We start from the raw sequence: 26,494 nt of genomic DNA on the forward strand, positions 1-26,494 counted from the left end.
TCAGTCTTATGCAAGTGCTATAATTGAACTGATAATCCTCCTGTTTGGTGTTTTGGTTATTTCTGTTGCCAACACCATTGCAGGTCTTTTTGATGATAGCAACTGGGGCCAGGGCTGGGTAGGCATCTCTCCACTGCCTCAAGTATTGTGAGCTTCCCAAAGCTGAGCCAAGGAACAGGCAAGTGGCAGGAAGGAGCTTGGGCAGGGTGGGGGCAGGGTGGGGAGGGTGCACAGGACGGGCCAAGATTACTGGGAGGAGGGAGTGGTTTCAGAGCCACAACAATACTTTTTTTTTTTTTAATGAATAGGATTAAGAAAAGATTTATGACCCAAGTGAGAAGAGCAGGAGGGTATTTTCAACTTTGGATTCAGAGAAATGAATGTAGATTTTAGATTTATGGGCAAATGTAGATTATGGCTATGCTTGGAGTCAATGTTGGTTAGAGGCTCCCTGTTGCTTCAGCCCTGCCCCACCCCATGGGATGCAAAGCTTCACAAAGTCATTTCCTGCATAAAACACATCCCTCCTTTAAAGGGCAATGGGTGGCCATGGGGCCTTCAGAAGAATTTGGAGCTATTACCGAATGCTATCGGGAAGACCATTTTGTGTTTCTTTGGTATGTAGTCACTGTCTCATGCATTATCATGTCTCCATATTTCCATTTAGGAGGGTGACCTAAATTGGTGGTAGAAACAAGGAACGAACTTAGAAGGAAGTGGTCCGAGAGGGAAGTTCTGACCCATGCTACCACCGTGAGACCCAAGACGAAGCCTCATGACATTACACTGAGTGAAATAAGCCAGTCTCAAAAGGACAAATATTGTACGAGTCCACTTGGATGGGGTAGTCAAATTCACAGAGACAGAGAGAAGAATGGGGATTGCCAGGGGTGGTGGGAGAGGTGGAAGGAGGAGATCTTAATTAATGAGAATTTCAGTTTGGGAAGGTAAGGTCTGGTGATGGATGGTGGTGGTGGTCACACAACACTGGGATTCTGTTTAATGTCACTCAACTATACACCTAAAAATGGTCCAAGTGGGAAATTTTATTGGCTATATTACCAAAAATATGCTCTTGTAGGAGTCCTAGACAAGATGGTGGAAAAAACCCAGAGAGTCATAGGGAGACAAAGGGCCCTGTAGATTGGACTAATGGAACAACTCCCCGAATTTACACGGCAGGGAGATGCCAAGCGCTTTATGTACCCATCTCATGAATTGTCTCGGAGGTCGGTGGTGATTTTCCCCATTTTACAGACGTGGGGACTATGAGTTACTGAGGTCTAGTGGCTTCCCAAGGGGGCTCTGGGACAGCTGGAATTTAAACCCAGGTCTGGCATGTGCAGAGTAGCCCACTTTCAATACATTTATGGAGTCTTGACCACCACAGGATGAGCTTTGCATATTTGTTTCACTGAATTCACATAACAAGTGGGTCAATTTGTTCTGCTTGTCTCATTTTATGGACAAAGAAACTAAAGACTTGGATGTTAAGAGGTTTGCCGAACTGTGCAGCTAATGAGTAGCAGCGTCTGGATTTGAACCCAGGTCTGTTGGGATTTGCAACCCACACAAGGTTTTCCTATGGCTTACTGGCTTTGACCAAGCTCCAGGGTAGAGTTTCTTCTACATTCTCCTTTCGGTCTGGCTGTCTGCTGCAGCAGGAGGGGGGAGGTTATTTGCTGTTCTTCTCTTAGATTAAAGATGGTCCCTGGTTTATAGGGTCTTTTCTCCAACTACAGAAGTTGGGCAAGTCCTAACTGGCCTGTCTTCATTACTTTTCTAAGAACTCCTGATACCAACACCCTTGACTCTGAGACATTGTATTACAACGATTTATTGACTCATCTGTCTCGTCTACCAGGTTAGAGGCTCTAAGGGGTTATGGGCTCTGATTTTTGTTTCCTGGGTGCCTAGCACTGTGCTCTAGGCATAGGAAGGGCTCATTAAATGTTTGTTGAAAGAATGAACAAATTAAGCCAGGGGGCCAATAAAAGATTTTTATGAACTCTTCAACATAAGCCTGATCTGGTTCATAAATAGAATAATCTATGAAGAACGGTGGTCCCCTTTTGCCCCTGACCTTGGTGTTCACCTCTGTTTATCTGAGAGATATTGACTGAACCCTTGCTAGGTGGGCTGGGAAAACAGAAATCAGTATGATAAACCCCTGCTTTTAAGAAGCGTATAGTCTAGAAGCGTGGTGCAAAATTACATACAAATCCTTAGAATAGTAGTCACAAGGTAAACAGTGTTGAGTGTCCTGAAGAGAGACAGGATTTCTGGAGAAAGACAAGAATGGAGACGAAGTGAAGTTGTTAAGATCCCAGGCCTTTGCATTCAGGTGGTTTATGAGCTGTGTGACTCTGGCAAATTACATAAATCCCCTAAGGTTCAGTTTCCTCCTGTAAAAAAAAAGGGGGGGGTGTTTAATCACTCAAATTGTGATCCTCCATAAGATGTTGAAGTCCTAGCCCCCAGTACCTGTAAATGTGACTTTATTTGGAAATAAGGACTTTGGTTTTTTTTTTATTTTTTATTTATTTATTTTTATTCTTATGTTAATTCCCATACATTACATCATTAGTTTTAGATGAAGTGTTCCATGATTCATTGTTTGTGCATAACACCCAGTGCTCCATGCAGAATGTGCCCTCCTCAATACCCACCACCAGGCTAACCCATCCTCCCACCCCCCTCCCCTCTAGAACCCTGTTTGTTTTTCAGAGTCCATCGTCTCTCATGGTTCGTCTACCCCTCCGATTTCCCCCGCTTCATTCTTCCCCTCCGGCTACCTTCTTCTTCTCCTTTTTTTTTTTCTTAACATATATTGCATTATTTGTTTCAGAGGTACAGATCTGAGATTCAACAGTCTTGCACAATTCACAGCGCTTACCAGAGCACAAACCCTCCCCAGTGTCTATCACCCAGTCACCCCATCCCTCCCACCCCACCCCCCACTCCAGCAACCCTCAGTTTGTTTCCTACAATTAAGAATTCCTCATATCAGTGAGATCATATGATACATGTCTTTCTCTGTTTGACTTATTTCACTCAACATAATACCCTCCAGTTCCATCCACGTCGTTGCAAATGGCAAGGTCTCATTCCTTTTGATGGCTGCATAATATTCCATTGTATATATATACCACCTCTTCTTTATCCATTTTTCTGTCGATGGACATCTTGGCTCTTTCCACAGTTTGGCTATTGTGGACGTTGCTGCTATAAACATTGGGGTGCACGTACCCCTTCGGATCCCTACTTTTATATCTTTGGGGTAAATACCCAGTAGTGCAATTGCTGGATCATATGGTAGCTCTATTTTCAACTTTTTGAGGAACCTCCATACAGTTTTCCAGAGTGGCTGCACCAGCTTGCATTCCCACCAACAGTGTAGGAGGGTTCCCCTTTCTCCGCATCCCCGCCAACATCTGTCGTTTCCTGACTTGTTAATTTTAGCCATTCTGACTGGTGTGAGGTGGTATCTCACTGAGGTTTTGATTTGGATTTCCCTGATGCCGAGCGATATTGAGCACTTTTTCATGTGTCTGTTGGCCATTTGGATGTCTTCTTTGGAAAAATGTCTGTTCATGTCTTCTGCCCATTTCTTGATTGGATTCTTTGTTCTTTGGGTGTTGAGTTTGATGAGTTCTTTATAGATTTTGGATACTAGCCCTTTATCTGATATTGGAAATAAGGACTTTGTTAATGATCAAGTTAAGATGATGTCATTGGGCTGGGTCCTAATCCAACATGACCGGTGTCCTTATAAAAAGGATAAGTTTAGGATTGCTTGGGTGGCTCAGTCAGTTAAGCATCTGCCTTCGGCTCAGGTCATGATCTCATGGTCCTGGGATCGAATCCCACATTGGGCTCCCTACTCAGCGGGGAGTCTGCTCCTCTCTCTGCCTGCAGCTACCCCTGCTTGTTCTCTCTCACTCTTTCCCTCTCTGTGACAAATACATAAATAAGATCTTAAAAAAAAAATAAGGGTAAGTTTAGACTCAGAGATAGACATATACAGAGGGCAGATGATATGAAGACATAGGAGAATGCCACTTACAAGCCAAGGGAGGCCGGGGGCTACCAGAAGTTAGAACAGATTCTCACTAATCAGTTCAACATCTTGATTTCAAACTTCTAGCCTCCAGAACTGTAAGATAATAAATTTCTGTCTTTTAAGCCACCCAGTTTGTGGTACCTTGTTATGGCAACCCTAGCAAACTAATATGGGGCCAATGCTTATCTCATGGAGATGTAGGGATCAGATGAGATAATAACCAAGTACTTAGCACGGTTCTTGGTACAGAGTAAGTGCTTGATAACTGTGGGTAGGATGAACACCCTGGATCTGGGGGAATCAGGCAAGGCCTCCCAGGGGCGGGAGCATTTGGATCAGGGCCTGAGGCTGTGTAGGCTGTGGGCATTGAGAAGGTGTAGGAGGAGGGATTCATGGGACTCTCATTTGCAATGAGATCTTGCTCCCAGAGAAGACAAGACTGAGCTCTGAGGTGCTTGCCTTCTGGCCCAGGGGCAAGTAGCCATTGGGGAATGTGGAGGATTCGTGTTATTTTTACATTCCTTTTCTTTTGATAACGGCCGAAGGGAAAGTCACCATTTCCCTGCTCCAGTCATGGCTCTGTCCCTCCTCAGACTGGCCAGGTAGAGGTCTCCAGCCTGCTGGGACTCACGATGAGTCCAGGAGGTGGCAAATGCCCCAGACAGGGCCTATCAGAGTTCCCATTAAGGATAGGACTGGACACTGAGAGAGGGAGGATTTCTGTTCCTTCAGCATGGGGAGCGGTAAGGACAACAAATCTGGTGCATCTTGGGGCTATTTCTTGACTGCATGGAAGAAGCCATCTTGGGGATGAGGGATGCAGGCTAATGTGCAAATGGAAGTAAATCTGAGAGTTGGAAAGTGGTGGAGATGGATGGATGAATGGATGGATGGATGGATGGATGGATGGAGTGAAAGAGAGAGAAAGAGAGCGATCTGAAGACAGTGAGATAGTGTTTGAGGCCCAGGATCCAGCATTCCTGAATCCAGGTGCCCATGAACCTTTAAGTTATGGAAACATATATTTGTTTATTTGTTTGTTTTTCTACTTACAGTAGTTCATGTTGGGGTTGTTCGCATGCATCTGGGAGAATCCTGACCTAGTTATTGTCTTTAGGAGCTGACCTTGCCTCTGGGTAAGCAGCTCCTGGGAGTGAACTTTCAAGAGGGTGTGAAGGTGGTAAAGGTGGTGATGGTGGTGAAGGTGGTGATGATGTCATGGTGTTCATGGTGGTGTCTGTCACAGTCCAGTGGATCACAGAGGACAGGACAAGTCCCCCCTGCAATTTCATGTCAAGTCTGGCATCTGTCTGTGACTTTCCCCACCCGTATCTTCATCATGCTTTGACGGGTATTTGTGTCTTTCTTTTTGGACCCAAATCCTCTGTGGAGAATAAGGCCAGTCCTGCCAAGAATTTCAGAGGTTTTAGGAAGGCAGAGTCCTTACTTCTCACATCAAATGGAGACTTCCAGGAGCCTGAGTTGAGAGACCTTCGGGCCCCTCAGAATGGCTGTGGAGAGGCATCCCTTTTCTCTTCAGGTGTCAGGGAGCTAGATCTGCTTGGCATTTCCACTCAAGCGTAATTTCTAGTGCCCTTCATGTGTCCACCTCAGTGCTGATTTAGTTGTTTTTCTCATCCAGTGGGATCACAAGAAGCTCTAGGGTCCAGATTTCAGTCTGTCGACCTTCACTCGACCACTTGCAAGGACTCCTATGCAGATAGAACTCCAGTTTGTCCAAAGACCAATCATCTCAGAATGTCTTCTGCTAATAATTTAATATATATAGTTCCATTTAGCCCTCTAGTCTAAAGGTGATTTGTTAGTGTACAAGGTTATTGAAAGAATTGAACACTTTCAAAATTTTATTTCTCAGTTAATGAGTTAATGTAGGAACACATAATATATACGAAATTCTGAAGTTATACTTACATTGATCAATTCTGTGCCAGGAGGCTTGAGGGAATGATGGGTACATCATGGCTGCATTTCTTTTCTTTTCTTTTTTTTTTAAAGATTTTATTTATTTATTTGACAGAGACATAGCTAGAGAGGGAACACAAGCAGAGGGAGTAGGAGAGGGAGAAGCAGGCTTCCCGCTGAGCAAACCGGTTTTGACTCCATGTGCATAAAAATCCTAGTTACTGATTGAGGGCTATTGGTAAATTCTGCCCTTTTATTGTGTACTCAAACTAGATACATTGTCTATGGCTAGAAGGGTGCCCAGTACAGGGTAGGCACTCATTAAGGAGTTGGTGAGTAAATGAATGGGAGATTGGTAGCGAACTCTATTTCTCTTCGCTCTCAACATTCCAGCTTTGTGGGACTTCCCCTATTGGTTCCCAGAATGCTCTACACTTTTTCTCTTCTCAGGTCCTTTGCATATGTTAGTCCCCCTGCTTGGAACACTGTGCATTCATCCAACAAATATTTATCAACTGATAATTATGTGCCAGGCGTTAGTACAGGTACTGGGGCTCCCAGAGGGAGCCAGACAATGAAGCTTGCATTCTAGCTGGGGGAGACAGACAAGAAAGACAAATAAGTACGTCTGATATAGGTTATATCAGATGAAGACAAGAGCTGTAGAGAAAAATAAAGCTGGGAAAGAGGAAGTTGTGAGTGTGGGGGTGGGGGCTGTTGTCGAACATTTTAACGAGAAAGTGACAGCTGACAGCTAACTCCCACTCCTCCTTCAGGTCCTCCCTGAACCCCTAGACTGACTGAGTGCTCCTCATTTCAGGTTCCCAGATTATCTTTACTTCCTTTGTCATCACACTCTTCCTAACTGCAATGATTTTATGGAAACGTTTTCCCTGCTGGATTGAGCTTCACAAAACTAGGGGCCATGTCGTCTTATTTACCACTCTGTTCCTGCTGCCTGGGACTGCCTTGCCCTTGACAGACCTTCTGCGAATATTTACTGGGTGAACAGATGAATGAAAATGGGACATCATTTAGAAAACATCCTGTTATCCTACTCACTGTGTATTCTGTATAAATGACGTATTGACTCTTTGGTTGTTGTACATATTAGGAAATTTGGAAAGCAATGTATCAAGTAGTGAGCCTAAAATTAGTGTAGTGCAGGGCTTCTCAAACTTGAATGTGCATACCAGTCACCTGCAGACCATACTGTCTAGAGATGGCTGTCTAGAGATCCCAGCCCACGTGCTCTTCTTATGGTAACTTCTTATGGTAACGTTGACATTTCTCCCATTGAGACCTGGGGTCTATTTCTCTCCCTTCCAGTCTGGGTGGAACCATGACCAGGGGAACGGACACTGTGTGACTTTTTGAAATGTTTACTTTTGGAGATCAGTCACCAAGCTGTGAAGAGACTTAATCTCAGGATCTTTCTTTGAGCCTTTGGGAATAATTTCTCTTTCTTGTAGATTTGTAAGCCTGGAGCTGCTGCGAAGGGTCCATCATGTGGTAGGAAACTGCTCTGAGAGTGAGACCCATATCTAGGGAAGCCGAGCTGACACAGAGAGACCAAATCCTGATGACTGAGCTACATGATCCAGCCATGCCTGAAGTCCCCTTAGAGTTTTCAGTTAGAAAAGCCAATGATCTCCTCCCCCCGCTTTATTAAAAACTACTTCAAGTTGGATTTTTGTCACCTGCATCAGACGATTCATGACGAATATGAATCCGTGCCAATATTATTAGCAGCACAGAGCCTATAAACTTAGTTTTTGAAAACAATTTAACGCTATAAAAAAACAAGGATATTGCTAATCCTACTTCCCTAAGAATATCCTTGAGGAGTCTTATCCATCAATTACTATTAATGAGCAATCCCAAATGCCAGCCCTTTGATGATCTAGGCACCCTTGGTTAGTTATTTCCGCCTTCCTCCCTCCCTGACCCCTGCAGTCTCCCAGGTTATCCTGACTCAAGGATAATCTACACCTGATCTCAGCATTCCCTGCTGAGGGCAAGAGTGGTTCAACCCAGGCAAACTCCTTGGAGCTCCTGAGTGACTCATCTTGAACAGAGCCCCAGGTTTGCCTGGGGACTTTCAGGGGAGTTGTGTGAGAAACTCTAGAATACACATGAATGAATACATTGGGACTCAGTGCCAATTTGGAGCGATTAAAGGATCCCATGAAAGTTGAACCTCTGGAGAGATGTATATGCTTCTGTTGTATTATCCTCTGGATGTGAAGGGGCAGAGGGGTAGCCTCTTTGGATCAAGCACCTGTGCACACCCACTCTTGCCCCTTGGGTTCTTGGCACCAGCAAAACTCCTGTCATCATGGCGGCCAGCCCCAGGCTCGTTCCTATCACCCTGGGAGTGCCTTCTAAAGAATTCCTCCAGAGATGCGCTTCTGGGCTGCGCTGATTACTCTTAGTAGGTTTAGACCTGGCCTCTGGGTCTTAACAGCAGGAATGAGTTGCCAGAAGGATCACATTCTTCCTTGGAGGCAGTTCACTCTTCTTTTCTTTTAGCAGGAAGTGGTGATGTGTTCTTCCCTACGTGCCTCTCCTCTCTTTCTAAATCCCCATCTCCTTCAAGACTGTCAAATGCCACCTTATCTGGGAATCCAGCCGTGACCCTCCTTTCTCACTCAGGCCTGTCTAGTGTCTACAGCCTTAGAGCTTCCAAGACTCGTCATACAGGCTTCGTGAATGAAATTTTTGGCACACGGTCTGTCACAGTGCTCCTTAAGTATCTGGTGGTGATGACCCAGGATTCAGAACAGCTTCTTTGACTCCCGTTTTTCTGTGACAGCCTCTCACGAGTGCCCAGTGGTCTGTGTTGTAACCCTTGGGGGCTCCAGCTCATGGACTCACCCTCCTCCCTTCTGGAGAGCAGGGCGGCTAAACTCTGGAGACCAGAGAACTGCTCCAGCCCTTTCTGGCTGTGTGAGCTTTGGGGCATCTACCTCAACTTCTCATTGCCTCACTTTCCTTATCTGGACAATGGGGATATAACGATGAGTCCTACTCCTCAACATGGCTGAGGCATAGCACTTTCGTACAGCGCATGGCACGTAAGAACTCAGTCTTGCTATCATTACTATTATTAATCAATACAAATCTGTTGAACATCAAATAGAGGGTAGGGCAGAGTTTTAGGTTCCAGCCTCTGAGGGCAGAGTTTTAGGTTCTGTGTGAGCACGGAATTGACTTCTTGGTGACTTGCGGCAATGTCCAGACCTTGTTGTGACCCACTGCGTGTTTTCTTACCATTGTATTCATTCATTCAAAACGAATGCCTCCTGCCTCTTGTGTGTCTACCGTATATAAGCAAAAGCTCCCATCCTCGTGTTGCGGGAATCAGGATTAGGGCCAGGAAAATATTTCGCAGTTTTGGCTGAATGATGGATTAACATTCTAGACTGTTTATTTCTTTACTAGAATTCACTTTGCCAGCTCCCAGTCTTGTGGTCAGGGACAAGAGATCTTTGCTTTACTTTAAAGGAAAGCCGAGGATGAAAATAATACTCCTGTTTCTGCTGTTTCTGAAACAGGAACCGTAAAGGAAGCTTCAGAGAAAAGTGTGTGGGTTCAGACAATGCTTTCTGGCTGGTAAGGAATGAAACCATGAGGATTAGGAGGTACACTGCACTTTCTTCACTTTTTTTTTTTTTTTTTAAACAGGAACAAGCAAGGGACTTAACTCTTTATGTACTGCGGTGAAGTTCAGTATTCATAATCCAGTCTTTGGCTAGTGGTAGTTTGGTGTTCGGTATATATTTATATATATTTAGCATGTATTGTGTTCAGGATACAGAACACTTTGCCTGACTCTAGATGGAGGAGCATTTGTTATATGCAGTGCTTTGGCCATAGAGTAGGATTCTGTAAACAGAACTTTCCCCCTTAACTTCTTTCTGCCCCTTAGATTCTGCCCAAATATTCAATGGCAAGCATCATATAAAACTCTGGCCAGCTGGGGTGGCTAGCTGGCTCAGTCGGTGGCGTATGTGACTCTTGATCTTGGGGTCATGGGTTTGAGCCCCACATTGGGCATAAAGAACAGCAACAACTCTGGCAGGCTGTGGTTCAACATGCAGACCATTCTGTCTGACGGTAGTTCAGTGTTGATTGCTTATAATTCTCTAGCAAATCCGAGTGCTATTACCGCTTTGGGTAGAATGATTCTTTTTTTTGCTGGACTGTCCATTGCATTCCCACTAAAAGCCAGTTACCCCCTCCAGTTATTACAATTGAAAATGCCTCCCCCCTCCCAGTTTCCAAAAGCCCCTGTCGGGGGCCGGCACCACCCCCTCTTGATAACCACTAGATAAGGCGGCATGTCTCTAGCAGGTCATCTTTTTTAAAGATGTGCGGAGTGGAGTTCAGAACTTTCCCCACTGGACTAGAAGCTCCACGAACCCTGCACAGACCCATATCAGGTTTTAGTCTCTTATTTTTTGGTTCTAAGAACAGGGCTTGACCCTTAGTGGATTCTCGATAGATACTGTACTGGGATGATGGGAAGACTATAGAGTACAGTATTAATTTTGCATCACTTAGTCAAACTGAAGTGTGGACTTTTTTTTTTTTTTTTAGATTTTATTTATTTATTTGACAGGGAGAGACACAGCGAGAGAGGGAACACAAGCAGGGGGAGTGGGAGAGGGAGAAGCAGGCTTCCCGCGGAGCAGGGAGCCCGATGCGGGGCTCGATCCCAGGACCCTGGGATCATGACCTGAGCCGAAGGCAGATGCTTAACGACTGAGCCACCCAGGCGCCCCTGAACTGTGGACTTTTTGGTAAGCAAGGCCGATATTCAAAATATTTAACAACTGATATTGCACAAGTTCTGACCAATAAGAACTCATTCTGGAGAGTCTGGAGGCCCCCTTGCTGGTACAGGAACCTTTAGCTGCTAGCTCATGGGATGGTCCAGAGGGTCCCAGGAATAGGAGATGGGGAGTCAGGGGACAGGAGGGGCCAGTGTCAAACAAATTTTAACAGCCAGCAAGGCAATATGAGAAGCTGCTTCTGACTCTCATCAGGGTGGCGACTGTGTAGAGCGCAGTATATAGAACATTTTCAGGACACCCTGGTAGCTATTCATTCATTCATCGACCAAATATCATGAAATATCTGTACCAAAAGTTCTCCTCTGGTTTCCAGGCTTTCTCCACTTCTTTGTTTCCAGAAGTCTCTCCGCCCCTTGTTAAGTCAATGCTGGTTTAGATTGTTCAGGAGAAGAGTGAGAAAGAACATGAGGATGCCTCCTGTATATCACGGACATAACCCACAGACAAATGCCTGCTCCTCGGGAGCCTGGCAAGGTTCCCCACCCTAGCAATACCTTCTCACCCACCTTGCTCCTGTCGCTGAGGCCCTAACCCTTTTATCCAGGTGAACCTCGTAGTCTTCTAAGTCTCTAGAATTTGGCTTAGCAGCTGACTGTGTAGGAAGAGAGGGATAGTGACAAAGGTTTGGATTCCTGGAGACCTGGATTTTAGTCCTGTCTCTTCCCTTACCAGGTGGGTAATTGTAGGCAAAGACAGAATTAGCACACATTCCCCTTGGGTAGCTGTGGACAAATCACTTAGCTCCTCCGTTCCATCTGCTGGAAAAGGAGGGATCCGCCCTGGCTGCTCGCTAGGACTCTCGCTACTGAGTCCTTAGGTGGAAGGCATGTCCCTGTTTGGGTCCCACGCCCACTGCTCTGGCCTCACCTGTGTGGCAGTTCCCCTCAGGCCCATCCACGGGATCCAGGTTCTGTCCGCTCTCCTTTGGCTTGGGCCCAAGGGCCTCCAGCCCTAGACCTCAGCTCAGAGGCTCTCCCACTGGAAATGATGGCCATGCATCCCCCTCCATGTCTTCCCCTGTACCCCTCTCTCCTCCTCTCTCACTTGCTCAAGCTCCTGCTCTTTCCTCTATTATCTCTCTCCTTTCCCGTTTCCTTTCCTTCTTTAACACTCGGGGACCTCATCCCCTCGCCTGCTTCAACTCCAAAGAAACCCAGACGTTAAGGCCTCCCTCCCGGTAGTGAGACTGCCGCTTTCTTATTCTGGGTCCTTGGGAAGTTCCCGAACCCCTGCCTGGGTTTCCTCATCCAGACATGATATTCCGTCCCACCTCATAGAGTTGTTAGGACATTTCAATGGGATTGTATCTATAAAATACTATAGCAGTGTCTGGCAAATGGGAATTGGATCCACGTTAGTTAGTATTTCTCTTTTCCCTGCAGCAAGTTGCCTTGGCTCACTGAATACATATGGGTGTGATATGATTAATCTGCCCTGGAAAGTTTGCATTCTCTTTCCTTCAAGCATTTAAAATATATGAGCAACCTACTCGCTGACGTTTCTTTTCTCAGTTAGCGGCCTGCCGTTCCTATTCCTTCCTACAAACACACATTCCATAGTTTGGCTGAACTATTTGGATTTTGAAGACTTACTAGACTTTCTCATTTTTCCTTGTTTTTGTATTTGGTCAGCATGTTCTTTCCCCAATCTATCCTCTTTGTCTTTGGTGGTGGGAGGACAGGTTGACCTCTTATTAATAGATGCTTCAGGAATTGGCTCACATACCACCTCCTCCAGGAAGACTTCCTTGGTTGCCGCCACTCCCCAAGCCAGAGTTAAGTAGTGTTTTGGGTTTTTTTTTTTTTTTTTGGTTGTGCTTTTTAGATACTGTTGTCACAGGGCTCACACCATGGCAGTACCATTATTTCTGTTTACTTGTCTCTCTTTTTAAACCGGCAAGTCCTTGAAGATAGGAATTTGATTTTGTCTATTTTTATGTCCTCAGCACCCAGCCTTTTTTTTTTTTTTTGAATCTATTATGTGCTTAGTAAATGTTAAATGAATAAAGAGGATGGGAAAGGATGTCCTAAGAACTCACGAGAAAAGTCACAGTCATTGTACGAAAGGACATTCATTTTACTAAGAGGAACACTTCTCTCTGTTCCTGTTTTTTTTTCTGGATATATGTGTCTACTTGGGGCACGATTATAACAACTTCGATTTTTAGAAAATCTGTAGCTGTTGGAAAGAACAGATTAGAAGGAGTGGGGAGACGCTGTTAAAGCTAAGGATACGGAACACAGAATTGATACTGACGGTGATAGAAACAGAAAAATTACAAAACACACAACTGGGTGCTGAGCACGGGGAAAGAGCTTTATGGAGCACAAGATATACCTACACAGTCCCGCAGCTGATCTTCACAAGGAATGGCCTGAGTTACTGAAAGATTAAATTATACTTTGAATACTCTGCTTAAGAAAACAAAGCTTTAAAACCTATTGAGTTTTTCATGGAATAAGTTTCAGTCCCCGGGAAACAGCGTGGGGCTATTCAGTCATTAGGATGCCATGGGAAACTATGGAAACTATGTTGCGGGTCTGGAGACGATCCTGTAATCTCATAAGTACTTTTGGATATGGAGGGCATCTTGGCAAAAAACAACAGAACGGTAAATGAAAGATATCTTAGGACATTGCTTTTTGAACTCATCTCTTTGGAGCCCTGGGGGTTCCTTGGCATCCTCTTGAATATTGTTGAATGTTGATGCTGAGATCGGGGAGCACGGGAGCTACGTTCTCTCTGTTGCCATCTTCCGTCTCCTATTTTCTATGCAACAGGCTGGGAGTAGGATTTTGTTTGAAGGAAAGGGTCCTCTGCTAAAAAATGTGGCAACTGTATTCTTAAAGCAGGTAAAATGGGTATCCAGATACATGTTCTTAGAAGGCAGCAATGACAAGCATCGTCTGAATGAGTTCAAGTCCCAGCGTCTGGGCCTCACCTCTCTGTACCTCAGTTTACCCATTTGTAAAATGGGGATAATTATAGTCCCTGTCTCACTGGGCTGTGTGAGAGTTACATTAGTTAAAATAGGTTAAGGTGCTTAAAAAAGTGCTTGGCATGTAAGAAATCCATCCAAGTGTTTGCTATTTATTATTTAAGCAGCCTCTAGCCCAAGCCTGCCTTACTGTAAAGAGTGAGGCAAAGCTTTGAAAGCCAGAGCTACCTGAACCTTGAAGAATATAGGGAGGGGCAGGGCATTTTAGTGGAAGAGCAAGGCAAGGAGGGGGAAAGATCACAGGTTCAGGCCCCGGGTCAGGACTTAGGAGAGGCACACTCAATGGCAAATATGTTATTACTAAGCAGAGTGTCAGGCCAGCCAGTGTGGTCGGGATGTCAGGGTGAGAGAGGGGACCGAGCACAGCTGGAGGGAGAACGGGGAGTGGCTTGTGCCCCGCTGTGGGGCTCCCAATCTTGCCCACCTTGCTCCCGAGCCAGAACTTTATTCCAAGTGACATCTTTGGTTTTAGAAAGGCACTCTGGCGGTGCCATGGAGGAGAGAGAGATTAGAGGGAGAAAAGGAGGACTAAGTCCATGGCTGTTTCCGAGATAAAACGTACAAGAGGGTGGGGGCGGGGAGGGGAGGCACGGGAGAGGTCGAAGATGATCCCAGAGTTTCCTGGTTTGGGCAACTGGGTGGATATGATGCTGTTCATCAAGATAGGGAAGGCAGGAAGAGGAGCAGGTTTGGGTGGGGAAGGTAATGAGTTCATTTCTGGGACAGGCTGCATTTGAGGTGCCTAAGGGAAGTGGAGGTGGAGATCCCCAGTAGGCATTTGGAAGGCTGAGTCTGGAGTTCAGAACAGAGGGGCAGGGCCAGAGGTACTGATTGCAAGTGGCCAAATTAGAAATGAGAGTTAAAACTTTGGGAGTGGTTGGGTTCACTGAGGGAATGAGTGCAAAGTGGTAGAAGAACGAGAATGGAATGCCGGGGACATGGAGGGCTGGGGGTGGGCTGAGGAGGGGGTGGGCGCGAGAGGCCAGGAGGGGCTGCCCGTGGAAGCGAAGTCCTTGGCTTGAGCAGGAGGGATGCAGACTGGCCCTCGTAGGGGCCCTTCCCACTCCTCTGCCGCCCTGATAATTTAACCGAAAAACGTTATTGCTCTCAAAGGGCAAGAAGGGATTTATGATCTTGGAATTAGTGTGCTCTGGAGCTGGAGAGAATCTCAGAGGTTTTATGGTCCAGTGGTTTTGGTGTGTGTGTATGTGTGCGAGTATTTTTTGTTAGGTGTTTCGAACAGACAACTTAAAAAAAAAATGCAACCTTGTTCCAAATCCCAATAGATGATAGAGTGATCAACAGAGGTACTGTCCCTGAAGCCCGGGCTGGGTGGCTTCTCCCAAATGTCTCAGAGCAGCATATAACCATTCATCCCACAAATATTTATTGGGTGCCAAGCGTCCAGCAGACCCTGTGCTGAGCTCTGGATATAGCTGTGGACCAAATAGTTTCTGCCCCTGGGCCTCACTGGTTCTCAAACTTGGCCATATCTTAAAATCCTATGGGGAGTGGTGAAAAATTCCCGATGCCTAGGCCATGCCTCATACCAAAGAAATCAATATCCTTGTCAGTGGGACCAAGTTCAAGTAGCTGTAAAAGCTTCTCCAGGTGATTTCAACATGTAGCTACATCTGAGAGCCAGTGGTGGGTAGACAATCTAGTGCCCAGAAGTATTGCCCCTGAACCCAAACGGCAGACTCTTGAGTCAATCCACTCGCCTCAATTTATCCACGAGGGGCCAGGAGGTACGTTGGCCAAGGTGGCCATGAAGGGGCTGGGCCTAGAGCCTCTGGACCCTGACTCCCCAGACAAGGAGGAGTCTTGCGCACCAGTGTGGCCTCAGCCCAATCTGTGGGGTGGCCCTTAACCTGGTTGGTCACCCAGCTTTGATGTTTAAGTAAAAATCTGCTGAATGATCTGCATTGTTCTCTCTTTCCTCTGGGGCTGTCTTCTTTCTCGGTGAAAAACCAGTGGAATTCTTTGTTTAAATGGGGTATTCATTCAGAGGACGCACAATGAGCCTCTTTCACTGGCAATTCAATCTCCAGTAACAGAGACCATGGGGCCTGCCAGCAACCTACTTGTGCAAATGGCCTGCACCAGGCTTCTGAACATGAACCATGGGCACTGACGCCTGGAGAAGCTGGGGCCCCACATTGTGTGTGTGTGTGGGGGGGGTGTCCCTGAGAGCCATGGACTGCTCTGACACTGTGGGCAGGGCTCCGAGCTCACGACCAAGCCCCTTTCTCTAGGGGACCGACAGAAAATGTGAGTCTGGTGACCACTGTCTAAGCCAGGAAGGGTAGCTGTGTGGCATTGCGTTGGTGGCGTGACCTCTCTGAGCCTTAGGTTCAGGCTGAGACACTGGGGATAGAGGATTATTGGGAAGATCAAATGACATGATATATGCAACATGCGGGGCACCTACCCTCATCTGCCAAGTGCTAAATGAAGGCCCTTTTATATCTAATCCAGAACTGAACCCAAAGAACTAAATCAGCAAACTAGCTGTTGTAGCTTGTTATCCCTAGTTTCTTTTCTTTTTTTTTTTTAAAGATTTTATTTATTTATTTGACAGAGAGAGACACAGTGAGAGAGGGAACACAAGCAGGGGGAGTGGGAGAGGGAGAAGAAGCAGGCTTCCCGCCGAGCAGGGAGCCCGATGCGGGGCTCGATCCCAGGACCCTGGGATCATGACCTGAGCCTAAGGCAGATGCTTAACAACTGAGCCACCCAGGTGCCCCTGTTATCCCTAGTTTCTAAATGAGGATACTGAAGCCCAGAGGATGGAGGAAACGTGTCCCATGTGGCACGGTCACGTGAGCAGCTGGACTTGGATCTCAAGCCTCCCACAGTGAAAGGGCAACAGTGGGTTAGAGATTACTATTCTCCGGCTGTTGCTTAGAACAGACAGGAGGAGAGAAGATGGTATGGGGAGTGGGGAAGACTTTTCTTATGACTTTGGGAGTTGTATTCAGAGCCACAATATTTAAGCTGCAGAATTTCATCCTGGGAACAGAGGAAAAGGAACCAGTTTTTGCTGGGACCAACTAAGTGCTAGGCAGCTTGCAAACCCCTTTTTGTGTGTACTTCTGCATTATTTGATCTACAAGAATAACCCTGCCAGGGAGGTGTATGGACTTTTAGCCCTAATTTGGGAGGGAGCATTCAGAAGCTCAGAGAAGTTAAGCAACACGCTCAATGTCACAGAGTAAGTGCTGAAGCCAGACTTTGAACTAAGGTCTGTCTGGCCTGAGATGCATCTGCCGTTTTGCTTTTGCTGAATGTGTCCTGTTGACCCTGAGAAATGAGGTCACCTACATGTTTTCGGCTCACTCACTTCACATGGATCTCGTCTCTATTTCCTAGGTCCTAAACGACCAGAGAGGCCAGTTTCCTGGGCTGTTTTCTTGGCAGCCACGTTGGGAGGAGAGTGGCACTGATATTAATGTTAATAATAACAATAATTATAACATTGAACACTGTGTCCCAAGTGCTCGATATGTTCCAGACACTGTTGCAAGACTCAGCAGACTTAATCTCATTTAATCCTTACAACACTCCTATATGGTTGGGATTATTACTCCCCCTGTTTTTGAGGATGGGAAACTGGCGCAGATCAGTTCAGCAACTTGCCTAAGGTCACACAGCTAGCCACTGTGGACCTGGGATTGGAACCACAAGGTCAGACCCAGAAGCTACTTGGCAGAGCTTGCTGGAGGCAGATGCTGTGGTCTTTGTGCCTCCTGACCTGGCTTCTGATTGGTGGCTGCCACAGGAGGTGTTCCATGGGGGAACGTTCGCTGGAGGGTGATTCTCCTCTCACTTCATTTTGAGGAAAGGGTCGTTCCCGGTATGTGGAGTTTCAGAGTGATGTTGAGAGGGCTTGTTACTCTTTCTGCCTGTGGGTTTCCACGGACTTGGTTTTCCTTTTACTTGGCCCTCCATGCTCACTCAGCTGGGCTCAGTCTCCTGTGCCTTCTTGCCTTGTTCCCAGGCTACACCCTCCTCTGCAGGCTGCCTCTGCTCCCCAGAACTTAGATCCAGGAGCCAGATCCAAATCCTGTCTTGGATGTGGCTGGAGAACCTGGCCACAGTGGGCATATCTGTATGTATATATATCATATCTATATGGGTCATATCTATAACTATGCACCTGGGGCTGATACTTTGGGGTAGGGAGAGAGATTCTGGTTTTCCTCTAAAGGGCTTTAACTCAGTCTCCTCACTTTCAAGAGGGTGCGAATCCAGTAGCATTCCGTGCTTGCATTCTGCCCTTTGTATTCTGTACTTAAAAATACAAAAGATAAAAAAACCCCTAAATGTTGCCTCAATAATATGAGCAGCAGTGATTTATTGAGCACCTACTATGCACCCAACATTTCACAAACATCACCCCATTTTAATCCTCTTACCATTTTTGAGGGGAAGGCCTTGGTTATCCTGTTTTATGGTTGAACAAACCGAATGTGGAGAGATTCATTTGCTGAAAGCCACGCAGTAAGAAGTGGCCGAGCTGGAATCTCAGTCCAGGTCCGTCTGACACCAAAGCTCTTAAGCACTCTCCATAATAGCTTCCACTTTTCTCCTTACCCATTCTCCCTCTGCCCGGAAGTCCAAAGTGTCACACGGATGGGCACGAACTTGGACGATCTGGGCGACAAGAGGAGCTATTCTACTTGTTTGCTCTGGGCGACAAGAGGAGCTATTCTACCTGTTTGCTCTCTGCCCATGCTGTGTGCCCGTGGTTTCTTCAATCTGGGACTGGGAGTGGGGGGAACCTTGTACAGTTTGCCTGGGGCAGAACATCAATAAGTCACTTGTCTTTCTCAGCTGGATGGGAACAGCTCGGTCATGTGTGAATATGCTTGTGCATGCACGGGTTCCGCCCTTACTTGCTCCTCCTGACAGATTGCTGGTCCTGCGCCTGAGTTTGATTCATTTCCAGTGAAAAACAATCCCGACCTGAAGATAAGAATTCGCTCAAGCAAGATTAGAGGGTGAGATAATGTGGAGCTTGCCATGAGTTCGTTTTCACTGGTGACTTATTCCACCCAAGAGTTTTCATGTGTCAGAAGGGAGTCCGGGTCCGGGGAGGGGAGCAGACGAAGCTGGAAAAGCAGCTGAGTTCTGCAGGAGAGCCTGGGCCTTCCGACTGCAAATGCCTTGGAACCCAGACCCTGGGCCGGGAGCGGAGGGTGGAATGCGGCCCTGGCGCGGGCCAGGGAGCGGGCATTTTCCATGTTGGTGGCACCTAACTTTTGGGGATGCTTTTCCCAGGCTTGTCTCTGCATTCTGAGTCTCGATTCCCCAAATGGAGGAGCTAGATGCCTGCTTTCTGTGCACTGAGTAGGCAGTCATGACTTAGGTTCCTTCTAACCCCCCGCCTCTACCTCCAACAGACCTTGATCTTGAGGATCGCTGTGAAGGATCCATTTTCAGGGTCAGGCAATGGTTGGGGTTCTGGTGGAGTCAGCGTATGGCCCAAGCAGGTGGTGGCAGTAGGGCCATCAAGGTGGTGGTGATTGAGTGGTATTCTTATCGTTCTTATCATGGAGGCCATTAGAGCTTCCATGTCTGACTCTCTGACCCGCCAGGAGATTTGTGAGCTACCCCCAAATCCTTTACATAAACTGTTGAAGTTTGCTTAATGGCCCGGGCTATGGTCTCTTTTCATGTATGTTTCGTGGATGCTTGAATATTCATTCTGCTGCTGCTGGTTGGAGTGTTCTCTAAATGTTGATTGGATTCCGTTGGTTGCTGGTGTTGGTGAGTTCTGTATTGTTGTTGATATTCTGTCTAGTCGTTCTATCAGTTACTGAGAGGGGGTGTTGAAGTCTCCACCTACGATTGTGGGTTTACCTAGTGTTCCTTTCAAGGTCTAGTGATAATTTTGCTTCACACAATTTGCAGCTCCACTGTTTGGTGCATACCCTGTCAGGATTCTTGTGGGTTGATGGTTTTAAAAGCATTATGTAATGTCCTTCTCTGCCTCCAATAATTTTCTTTGCTCTGAAATTTACTTTATCAGATATTAATATAGCCAACTGCTTTCTTTTGACTAAAGTAGGCATGACATATTCTTCTACCATCCTTTTAACTTTCAACCTACCTATATCATTATGTTCAAGTGAGAGAGCATATAATTGAGCCATGTTTTTAAATCCACTCTGACAATTTTTCGTGTTTAATCTCATCTGAGAATGTCTTGATTTCTCATTTTTTTCCTGAAGGATATTCCTGCTGGATGCTGAGTTGACAGGGTGGTTTTGTTCTGTTTTTTTCTCCGTCATTTGAATAATGTACCACTCTCTTCTGGCTTCCACAGTTTCTGATGAGAAATACACTATAAGTTAAATTGTTTTTCCTTTATAGGTAAGGCGTTTCTCTTTAGCTGCTTTAAAGATGTTTTTATTCGCCTTTCCTTTTTAGAAGTTTGACCATGATGTGTCCTGGAATGGATTCCCCCCCCCCCCCCCCCATTTATCCTGTTTGGGGCTTGCCACTCAGCTCCTTGAATCTCAGATTTTGTCTTTTGCCAAATCTGGAAAGTTTCAGCCATTAGTTCTTTGAATGCTTTTCCAGCCCTGCCCTTTTTCTCTTCTCTCTCTGGAACTCAGATGACATGAATGTTATATGTTTTGTCCCACAGGCCCCTGAGGCTCTGTTGATATTTTCATTCTGGTCTATTTTCTCTGTTGTCTGCACTGGGTTATTTCTACCATTCTATCTGATTCTTTTCTTTGTTTCCTCCATTCCACTATTGAGCCCATCCACTGGATTTTTTTTTTTTTTTTAATTTTGGTCACTTTGTTTTTCAGTTCTAAAATTCCATTTTTCTGTCTTTTCTATCTTCTATTTATTCACCAAAATATTCTATTTCTTTGATGAAACTTTCTATTTTTTTTTCAGTTATTTCAAGCATGGTCATAATTGTGTGTTGAAGCATTCATATGATATCTGCTCGAAAATCCTTGTTGGATGATTCTAATGTTTCTGTCATCTCGGGGTTGGTCTCTATCGATTGCCTCTTTTACATTCAAGTTGAAATTTTCTTGATTATTGGTGTGAAGAGTTATTTTCTATTAAAACTGGACATTTTGGTTATTATGGTAGGAGACTCTGAAGCCTGTTTACCCTTTCTGCTTCAGCAGACTATTTTTTGACACTGCTCTGGCAGGGGAAGGCCGAGGTGCTGCCCTGTTACCGCCAGGTGAAGTTAGAAATGCAGATTCCCCACCTAGCCTCTGTTGACACCTGAGCTCGGGAGGGATTCCTCATTCCTAGGCCTCACTGATACCTGCCCTGGCTGGGAGGGGTAGGAAAGCCTTGTTTCTGCTTACACATGTCTTCCACTGGACACTACAGTAAAGGGAAGGAACTCATTGCCTTTGGGTGGTGATAAAGTCCTCCCTTGACCTCCTCTAACCTCAGAGGGGAGGGAACAGAGCACCTCCATACTTCTCGGTGGGGGTGGAAGTGCAGACTCCCCATGAGGGCTCCACGGACATCCTGGTGGGGCAGATGTTGTTACCATCTGATGGGGAGGAAGTTTCCAGAGCCTTACTTGGCCTTCTCTGACACCAGACTGGCAGGATGGCTGGGGAACCTCATCACCGTTCTTCACTCTGCCTTCACTCTGCTGGCCTGGGTGAGGGGAGACATATATATATATATATTTTTCCTGTGATGTTTGTCTGGAGTAGAGCAGTTATTATCTGAGAGTTTTCTGTCTTCATACTCTTTCCTAGCTAGACAGAGGAGGCTTTTGTTGGGGCTTTCTCATGTCTGGGTTCATTGGCGTTTCTGGGCTACAGGTTTCTTCAGTCCCCAATCTGGGATATACGGGACAGAGAAAACCCAGAAAACTTACCTCCATGTCACTCCTTGGGTCCCAAGCCCCTTACCTGTCTGCCTTCCTCTCCCACCTTTCAGAATTTTCTTATGATTGCTTTATACCTCATGTCTATGGTTTTTAGTAGTACTTGGTGGGAGGAATAGGAAGAAGTATGTCTACTCCATCTTCCCAGAAACCAAAGTCCCAGCATCTTTTAATGAACTGCCTTCCTGCTGAAACTGACCACAGTGGGCTCTGTTGTTTGCAGTGAAGAACCCTGACTGATACACTGTCCCTTTGAAAAGGACAGGGCCACAGAAGAGCTATACCCTGAAGTGGGAATTCCGGTCTTGTCAACAGGTTTTCAGAATTGGTATCTCTCTATTTTGGTATGAATGGTTTTCTTCAAACCACACAGCTTGTCTTCTGAACACAAAAAACCATTTTTTCATTACTTTTTTTTTTAAGTTTATTTTTTTTTTAGTAATCTCTACATCCAATGTGGGGATCGAACTCATGACCCTGAGATCAAGAGTCACATGTTCTTCTGACTGAGTCAGCCACGTGCCCCCATTACTTTATTTTATTTAAAAAAAAAAACCCCAATAATTCTTCCTTGTAAAAAATTTAGAAAATATGGATAAATAAAACAGAGAGCATCTCACATCAGAATAGCTACTGCTAATATTTATATACCATATATATATAATAAAATGTGATTGTGATGCACATTTTGCTGAGTAATCTACTTTTCCACTTAACCAGATGTCTTAGTATCTTTCTACCCCAATAAGTATAGTTTAGTTCATCATTTTTTAGATTATTTTTTAATGATTATATTATGTTCCATTATAAGAGCACAGTTATTTACATATCTGTTCCCAATTTTTTCCCACTGTAAACAATTATTCATGGAACATCTTTGTAGATAATTATTGTGTACTTGTCTGGTTATCCTAAAATAACTCCCTAGAAGTGGAATTGCTGGGCTGTAGGGGACACACATTTTTTTTTATAAAGAGCTTTTGAGGGGCACCTGGGTAGCTTAGTTGTTAAGTGTCTGCCTTCGGCTCAGGTCATGATCCCAGGGTCCTGGGATTGAGCCCGCATCGGGCTCCTTACTTAGAAGGGAGTCTGCTTCTCCCTCTCCCTCGGCCTGCAGCTCCCCCTGCTTGTGCTCACTCTCTCTGTCAAGTAAATAAATAAAATCTTTAAAAAAAAGAGCTTTTGATACATACCTTTACTTATCCTTTCTATCTTGCTTCTAGTCGTAGTACCATTGCTTGGTTCTCCTTCTGCTTGAGTTTTCTCATTCACAGAGCACTGTGGGCATCTCCTCCTCAGCCTCCCCTCTACTTCTCTCTGCCCACCAGTGCTAGCTCATGGCAGGATATGTGACAAATTAACGCACATGTGACACCTTCCATGTTCCACTTGTTTACATCCTGAGGATCTTTTACCATTCAAGGCATGGTGGAATTTCCAAAATGAGGTGGCAAATAGTTTTAAGTTCAAGTGCTGAGGGTTCAGATGGAAGATTCTGGAAGTAGATGTGATCAGCCATTTCCTTCCTTCACCACTGACCTCTGGTCCTCAGGGGAGAAGAGACGTAGAGATGAAGTAAGATGGTGAGGTGTGAGTATGAGTGGCCCTATCTCATGTCTCCCTCCACCCCACAAAATGAATCTTGGCCAGGGGGCATGATAAAATCTGCCTTTAGGTCAAGAGGACCTGTTATAAGTTACCCAGGGTGTAGTCTGGAGAGTCATCAAGCTGCAGGTCAGTTCTCTATTCATCATGGAAAGGCTACTCTAGAATAGAGATGGTAGTATAGTGTGCCTGGTGGGGAGAGAGTGTAGGGACAGACTTCCCATTTTCCCAAGACCTCAGAGCACTGAGGGTCAGACATCTGAGTGTCTCTGTGGCATCAAGTTGGGGTACAGAGGACGAGGAAAGAGAAGAGGAAGTAGAAGAGGGAGGGGAGGAGTGGGGGGTGGGTGACAGGAGAGGAGAGCAGAGAGAGACAATAAGAAATGAGAGCTGGGAGGCCTATAAGTGCTCCTTGCCTGAGTGCTGTGGACGCCATGGCAGAGGTGGAAGGGTGGGTCATGCTTGTAAGCATCTAATGAGGGCATGGTTGCCTCTCAGAGAATCTGCTAGCATGGGACACAAATAAGGGCCAGATGAGGTAAGTTATATTTGAAGCCAGAGGCCAGCATGGGACCAAGACAGATGGAGACCGTGTGGTAACTTCTTTCTTACGGTATATGCAAGGTGACATTCCCATAACACACCCCCATAACACCTATATACACACAACACCCCTTGAATCAAAATGATGATTAAAAACCACTCTTTTTTACTTATTTTACTTGAAAGTAACTAGATTAGTTATTTTACATTGGCCAGGATAGGAATCCCAGGCAGATAGTACACTGTTTGAGAAAAAGAGTTGGGGTTGGGGGGGAGAAAGGAATTTTTGCAGTCACATTGATTGAAAATCCTTACTGAGTCAACTTCTCTAAACTACCATGACCTAAGGAAATATGTTTTCCAGATTTGAACCTTTGCATATTCCCAAACAAAATCTCCTTTATTTATTTCTATGCTACCTCTGCACAGTGGTTATTGAATTATTTAAAATCCCATTTTGTTCAAACAAAAATTTTCATGGATGGCCAATATCATGAAAAGCAAATGAAAATCAGTTGGTGGGGTGGGTAGGATGCCTCCCCTCAATCATCTGAGGTTCATAAAGGGGCTCTATGGAACCCTTAGGACTCAACAGATACAAGGCTGCCATGTATGGTTGTGCAGTGCACATGCTGAGCAACAGTGTTGGCCAAGGCACCCCGTGAGAGCTAAAATCTAGCTTGTGTTCCACTCATCAAGACTCGGGCTCTGGCACAGGGCTGTGCCTACCGGGGGATAGGATTGTCTTTTTCTATGTGCAAAGTATAGTCTGCTTATAAGCCATGTGTCTATAGAGTATGTACCCAGAAGAGATTTCTTCTCAAATTCATCCACCCAGAAGGGGCACCTTTTGTACACAGGCCACGTAAAGACAGGAATTGGTCCTGCATGAACATACTTTGAAAACAGCAGTAAGTGTTTGCTGGTACATAGAATTTGGCTTTCTATTTTGAGTTCCCAGTTTGCTGATAAATTTCAAAGCAAGTTCAGTACATTTCCTTGTCCCAGACTTAGAACATTACTGCTCAAGAGTGGGCGAGGGGCCAACAGCCTGTTGGAAGAGCAGTGACTGATAACTGTCATTAAACTATGGAGAAATGTGCCAGGCAAGACTTTCTCTGGGTATAATCCCTTTTTGTTGTTGTTATTATTATTATTATTGGTAACTGTGAAAATCAGAACTAGGAGACCAACCAATCACTTTAGTGAAACATTCCTTTTTTTTTTTTTTAAAGATTTTATTTATTTATTTGACAGACAGAGAGAGACAGCGAGAGAGGGAACACAAGCAGGGGGAGTGGGAGAGGGAGAAGCAGGCTTCCTGTTGAGCAGGGAGCCCAATGCTGGGCTCGATCCCAGGACCCTGGGATCATGACTTGAGCCGAAGGCAGACGCTTAATGACTGAGCCACCCAGGCGCCCCTTTAGTGAAACATTCTATTTTACAATCAGGAAATGATGATTCTGAGAAATTATGGCTTATGTTCAAGGCTACAAGATTCTAGTTGGTAGAGCTGGGACTCAAATCTAAAGCTTCCTGGCTATGGTCCCAGGACTTTTCAGTTAGCTGTGTGATGACAGAAACCATATAGCCAAAGAAATGATGGGATCTTCCTCTGTGACCTCCTTCTCCAAAGACAGATATTTACCTCTTGGAGATGTGCTAGGCATGGTCTTACTTTGAGGGAGGAGAGTGCTTCACTGGATGGGGAGCCTAGCAATGTGCCCTCGTGTGATGTCGTTGAAATGGGCAGTCTCTCTATCAATGGCTCCTGCAGCCCTGAAACTCCTCCTTGGTCTGCCTTGGTGCTGAATCAGCCATGGGAGTCATGCCTACTTCCTGGGCTACAAGATGGGTGCCCCAAACTACAACAATAATAATAACAACACTAATGATGGCAAGCACCGTCATCATCTTATTTGGTCCTGGCAGAGCACCTTTGATCTGGGGATTTCTAAGCATGTTGCCAACATGATCCAGCAGCTAGTGTCATTATCCTTTTTTTACAGATGGAAAATGAGGCACGAGACATTTAAGCTAGAGGCTCAAGGTCACGCAGGTCATCATTAGTGGAGACATGTGAGGAACTCAAGTTGTCAGCTCTGAAATAAAATCTCTGGCCACTTAACAGGCTTTTGGTTGGCAACGGCTGCTCTTTACAAGGACCGTCTATTTTTATAAACCATGCCATAAAAGTGAATACTGATCATTAGGTTTCATTTCAAGCATGTCTTTCACAATCTTAAATGCTTGGCAGATGTTCCCCTTGCCCCAAACAGCCTGCTCTATGCATAGTCCTCTGTAATACCCAGTGGATCCCCTGTGGTCCGGGAAGGTGAATCCTCTCAGCCAAGATTCAAAGCTGACATTATACGACAGATGGAACACTGGTCAAAGTCTCAGGGGACCTCAACTTCTTGTTTTCCCTCAGCCTTATTGAGGTATAATTGACAAAATTGTATACATTTAAAGTGCACAACATGATGATTTGACATACTTAGTGAGATGGTTTTCACAATTCTGTTAATTAACACATTGATCGCCTCACAGACTTACCTTTTTCTTTCTTTCTTTCTTTCTTTCTTTCTTTCTTTCTTTCTTTCTTTCTTTCTTTCTTT

Source organism: Mirounga leonina, unplaced genomic scaffold, assembly GCF_011800145.1.
Source record: "Mirounga leonina isolate KUSES-001 unplaced genomic scaffold, KU_Mleo_1.0 Mir_166, whole genome shotgun sequence".
Classification (NCBI taxonomy): Eukaryota; Metazoa; Chordata; class Mammalia; order Carnivora; family Phocidae; genus Mirounga; species Mirounga leonina.